A 6494-nucleotide genomic window follows, 5' to 3' on the forward strand; every position below is an offset into this window, starting at 1 on the left:
TACAAAGGATAAACCATAACTTATATTGCAGAGCTCGTTTAAGTAGTCAAAATATGTAAGGGAAATCTTACATCATTGCCATGGAAAACTGCTTAAGATCAGTCTCGATGTTTTTCACATTCACCAACGACTGCGCGCAAAAGATTATTGCAATCCAAGATCCTAGCTTGTACTGCAAGAACCACAGAAAAGAAATTACTAAACAAACAACTAATCCATAAATTCGCCATACAAACTTGTTAATTATTCTGATCCTAACGTCGAAGAAAAGAAGAAGGCACAAAAACATATACTGGAATCATATAATTCAATTCAAATATAAACATTGCTCACCATAAAATTGGCGGTGGTGACACTGTATTCATATTTCCCAGCTCTCTTAGACCAGACAATAAGTATTGCTTCTGAACTTGTAAGCAGAGTCAGCGCAAAGGTAACCAACGACCTATTTTAGTGATGGCGAAGGTATAAAGCACCATATCAGTCGATAAACCAACTCTGAATCTAACTCCATTATCAAAAACAGCAAAAAAACAAGCATACTTGCGTTTCCATTGAGGTTTTGCACCTGTTATCCCTCCCAATGCAATTACATTACTCACAGTACCACCTGATATTCGTCGAAATCCATAAGAATCGTCGTTGCAAGTTGCAACACTAAAATTAAGGTTTTAAGAATCCAAGTACACTAAACTGAAATTATATCAACAAAAAAAACGAACATTAGGAATAATTCGGTACCTTTTAAGCGCGAACTTTCTATGTCACCTTCAGATTCTTCGTCTTTATCCTACAAAATTAATCAAACACATTCGTCAAATTCTCTGATCGAGCTTAATTCCTCAATTACATACAAAATTTCACATATTTGCTAAATTATAATTTGCTCCAAATCAGAAAACTCGATGACGAAATCAGTGAGAATGAAGAAGGAATCAAGGTTGAAGTCTAATGTATACAGTAATTTAATCGAAATGTGCTCGAAATAAAGAGAATGAAGAATAGAAGGATGAACAAGGGTTATTGCTGAAGAGGTGTGATGAAGGAGGAGAGAGAAAGGGTAAAACATAATATGATGGAAAATTGGAGCGCGCGTGAGATGTGATTGGACCTCAAAATAAGTTTAATCTGATCCTTCATTGTCTTATATCTAAGGGTCGTGAGTGGTTCTCACAGTTCTCATTATCTTGATGGTTCTCACAGGATCCCAAATCTATATATATATATATATATATATATATATATATATATATATATATATATATATATATATATATATATATATATATATATATATATATATATTCGGGATCCGGTGAGAACCACCTACATATTGAGAACCGTGAGAACTCCACCTTACAGATTTTTTTCTCAAAAATAACAACATATTTGGTTTCGGCATAGAATTTTATGGCTAGATAACATATTTCTTGGTCTAAAAATTATAAATTATTGACAGAAATCGAGACGAGAAATATTTTATTAAATTTCATGCATCTACTACTCATTTTCATGTATCTAACAATTTTCATGCACCTAGAACTCGTTTTTGTGCACCTAGATACTGCTATTTTCATGCACCTAGTAATCATTTTCAAGCATGTAACAATTTTCATGCACCTAGTATTCGTTTTCGTGCATCTATAGCCATTTTAGTATACCTAATTGTATTTTTGTACATTAAGTTTATATTTTGTTAATAAAATCAAAAAATTATGTTTAGCTATACTAAAAATGTGTTTGAATAAACTAAACTAAGGGTAAATGATCCATCAAAACTTTCGGAACAAGATTTGATGATGATTTAGTAAGGGTTCTCGCGGTTCTCATTATGTTAGTGGTTCTCACCAGATCCTATGAGAACCCCCTTCCCATAAGAACCTTTGTAGAGTATTGCCATTTACCAAACAGGGATGAAAAGGTTAAATAAGTAAGAGTACAATATATAAACAAAAATAGGCGAAAAATTTAAATGCAATTCATATATTCGGCACGAATTTTTATATGAAACGGTCTTCCAAATCTTAGCCTTCATATCCTTTACATCCCATTTTAAACTTGAATGAAATCATATACTCAGTAAGAATTTTTAAAACTGCATTCACGAAACAAACCATATTTTTCGCGGGTATTGAACTCTGTAGAATCTTTTAGTGTATTCTAGGTTCTTTTGCCCATCGTTAGGCGTTCCTTTTATATCTCTTCTTGATCTTTGACTTTATGGTTTTTACACGCACCATAGTTACACACTTACAGTAGAGTATTAATTACTAGGAAAATTTGACGGTGGTTGATTGATTATGGAATTAAGATATCAATATTATAACATCTACATATGATATAACATTTTTGTTATGGAAAATACTAGTAGTCAAATTATCCAACCACCTGTTTTGAGTGTCCTAGAATTGTATTAACAAAAATATTTGAGTGATCAGCTTATTCTTGATGGTCAACGATCCAGAGTTTTTTTTATTTATTTTGGCAACTCGAATCGCAGAATCAGCCATGGGTCTGTTTGAAACCTTGATAAGGACATTTGTTTTCTGCACCGTGGTGGGAACCACTTTGAATTAGTTGACAAATGATTTGCGAATTATGTTAGTTTTCCTTATTCACATGCATTACCCTATGAACCTTTGATATAAATATTCTGATTCTTACTCTATGAACCTTTGATATAAAGATACTGATTCTTTAGTATAAAGGTTCTGAACTTTTGGTACAAATGTTCTGAACCTGAGGTTCTCATGGTTCTCATGGGAAAGAGGTTTTCATAGGATCTCAACCCTATATATATATATATATATATATATATATATATATATATATATATGATATGCTAATAATTATTATTACCTTAATAATATTACTAGACTTCTATTTTTATGTGTTTTTGAGTAAAAATTGAACAAAATAAGAAGAAAAAAAAGGTCTTATGATGCTATATAGAACCGTCCAACATAAGCAAGAAAGACCAATTTTTTCCTTCAAAATTTTCCAACATTAGAAATGATGTAATAACATGGGTACTTATAGGCAATTTGGGGAGACAAGAATGAGTGGAAAATGCCACATAAAGGACACTTGTATTGTCCTCAAAAACCGGTACACATGGACCAATTTTGGGTCCATTTCGATTTTCGACATTTGCCCCACAAATGCTTATAAGTCTTATATTTAATTATCTTACATAATTAAATATTAATTTAATTATTTAACACTTAAATAATACAAATTAACTACTAATGACTACTTAACTATTAAGTAATCATAAGACCATTTTATCAATATAAAATGTGTCAATGTAACCCTTTTTTAGCTAAGTTTACAACCTCTTGTAAATTTAAATAGCTAATTACATCCGCCTCAAAATATATACACATGTTGTAGAAATTTAATTAATTAACTATTAATTATTAAATTTCATTTAATATTTATTAATTAATTATCAAATAATTAAATAATAAATCCCCTTGGCTCGAGTTCGTAACTCGTCATCAAAATATATATACACATGACTTAATTAAAAGTCGTTTAATACAAAATTTAATTAATTTGTATCTCATACAAATACGTTTTTCCATTTGGGCATCATCCTATAGGTGTGACCTAAAGGGATCAGCTGACAACCGCCGTTACACGACAGTAATGTCAAACTCTAGTTAGCCAATCATTACCGATTAACGTTGACCAGCTGACAAATATATAAAATAAATCCCTGATATTCCTTGCACGAGATTTATTATGTAAACGCACTTTTGTGGAGGACACTACTGCAACAAGGACTCCCATAGTTTCTCTGGTTAGGGAGCAATGGGGTCAGTGTGACCTTCTTGCTTTCATGTTTGAAACTATAAGTGTTCTCCTTCCCCCGGTGTGTGGTATTTCTGTCAAACTTCCAAGGTCTCTCCAACAATAAATGGCAATCATCCATGGGAACCACATCACACATCACTTCATCTTTATATACCTTGCCAATTGAAAAGGATACTAAGCATTGCTTGTGATGTGACCATTATATGAGCACATTTAGTCCCCGAATTAGCCTCGTTCCTATGCTTTTTAGTGCATATTTGGGTCATTTACTATCTTTAGTCCTTTATTTTGCATATTCTTTGAGGTTTTATTTCCTTGGTAGGAGAGGAGTGCAAACCTTGTATTTTCATGGCAAAATAGATCTAAATTGATCGAATCTAATGACCAAGCATTAAAGAGAAGACAAGACTAGAAGGCCTTTGTACATATTATAGTAGATGGGCAATGATGAAGAAATCCTTGCATCCCCGACTAAATCCCGGAGGATTATTGGAAAAAGAGAGGAAGAAAAGAAGGCTGGAACACAATCTGCCCGTCCAACCAGGCAAGACGCCCGTCCAACACTTCAGGAATCCAAGCGTCTTTTCCATAGGTACGCCCGTCCAACCACGACCCAATCCGCTCGTCCAGCTACCAATCCGCCCGTCCAGCCACCACGAAATCCGCTCGTCCCGACCCCTTGGACGCTCAGATTCTCTTACAGACCCTACGTCCTCTTCTTCCCTCCATGAAAGATGCGCATATTTATGAAAGACCGGCAAAAAGGAGACCGGCATCTCCTTTGAGAGGAGCGATTCCTCAAGGACTTAATCCTCATTTAAGCCCTTAGTAAACCCTAATTTATGTACCTAATCCCCACTATAAATACCCCATTAGTCTAAATAGATAATCAGGTTCTTCTTATCAATCTTTAGTGTAGTTTATATCATTCTAATCTCTCTTTAATCTTGTAATCAACTTCTAATCAAATATTAATACAAATCTCATTTCCTTAATTTCTCTTTTGTTCATCTTTTATTTTGGGTAATTGAAGATTATTTGGGTTATTATTGGGAGATTGACAACCTTCCAATCATTCATCAAGTACTTCTATTATTCTTTGCTTTATTTTGGAATCATTAGTAGGTATAATTCTCTTAATCCCTTTTTAATTATTGTTAATCATCTTCATTTACTCATCATGTTTTGCTTTGTTAATATGATTGACAACCTTGTTAACATGTTAAACTTGATAATGAGTGAGTAGTTTCCTTAACTAGGGTTAATGGGTAATTAGGGGAAACCAACATGGGAGATGATTCATGCTTAATTTAATATGTTTTCATAATTTATTTGCTTGCTTGTTGTGATCTCAACTTATGCACATGTTATGTTTGATGAAATGAGAGCCTATGAATCCTTGCATTTTTTACCCATCACTTACCTTTTCAATGAGACTTGTAAGACATAAACCAACTCGAGTCTCATTAGACCATGCATATATTTGAGTAGTAAGAATTAAGTCGACTTGTAGGTGTTGTACAATCTAATCGATTCGGCTCCGGGACCCAAACCTTCCTAGGATTGTAAGATATAAACCAACTCGATCCATCACAACAATAATTGCTTGCTTATAATTTGAGAATATGTTTGTATGATCAATTCCCATGAATCCCCTATGACCCCATGACACCCTAGTGCTTTTAATCAATTTTTTACATCTCATTTTCATCATCTTGCTTGCTTACTTTTATTGCTATTTAGTTTAGTGATCTTCTCATCTCAACCCAAATTGTGACACCCCTAGACACCGCTACTTGCAATCGAAAATCCTACATCAATACCCGTCCCTTGGGATCCGACCTTTACTTGCCTCTTTACTAATAGTAGAGTTGTTTGTGAAGTTATAAATATTGTTTTGGTCTAGGTGCTCCTAACGACAAGTAACCGAAAATTATGCTCCAAGTGAGTCCGACCAAAAATGGCGCCGTTGCCGGGGACGGTGTTAACTTGATTTGATTTTCTTAGATTGTTATTAGTTGTGTCTTTCTTTGCCTTGGGGAAGTAAAACTCCTCAAGGTTTGTTCTAATTGTTTTCGAGTTGTTTGATATTTTGCATGTCTAGAAGATCACAAGGTAACTTGTTACCCATTGATCACGAAATTGAAAGGACTTTGACAACCAATAGAAGACGTGCTAGAGGTACTTTGAGAGGTATTGGTGAGGTTGTAGATATTCAACCAAATTCTATTGAGTTCATCAACCCTTTTGCAAGAGAAGGTGAGGAGAACCCAACACCAAATCCAACACAAAATAAACCCACAATGCCTAAATTTTCATCACATTCCGTACCAACCGAGGAGAACCTACCTAATGGTACTCCCACACCACAACACTTAACCGGGAATTTCAATGCTAAATCCGCATTTATCCAATTAGTCGAAAGAAGCCAATTTGGGGGGATGCCTAGTGAAGACCCTCACTCTCACATGGAGACTTTTTGTGACTATTGTGATGCAATTTCACAAACCGGTGTGACTCAAGACCAAATTCGATGGGTCTTATTCCCTTTTTCTCTAATCGGCACCGCAAAACAATGGTTGAAAGGCCTTGATAAGGCTACTCTTGGAATTGACTCTTGGAAGAAGTTAGCTCTAGCTTTCTACAAAAAATTCTACCCTCCGGAAAAGACTAAC

General features: G+C 34.4%; 1 long non-coding RNA gene across 1 annotated transcript; it reads right to left on the reverse strand.

Annotated features, from left to right (window-relative positions):
- Positions 1–335: 335 nt before the first annotated feature.
- Positions 336–797, reverse strand: LOC141614940 (uncharacterized). Its single transcript, XR_012529486.1, has 3 exons — positions 742–797; positions 544–610; positions 336–445 (listed from the first exon to the last, which is right to left on the reverse strand). It is a non-coding gene; the product is annotated as an uncharacterized LOC141614940 (long non-coding RNA).
- Between the last annotated feature and the right edge of the window lie 5697 nt (positions 798–6494).

This window comes from Silene latifolia, chromosome 11 (genome assembly GCF_048544455.1).
Source record: "Silene latifolia isolate original U9 population chromosome 11, ASM4854445v1, whole genome shotgun sequence".
Taxonomy (NCBI): Eukaryota; Viridiplantae; Streptophyta; class Magnoliopsida; order Caryophyllales; family Caryophyllaceae; genus Silene; species Silene latifolia.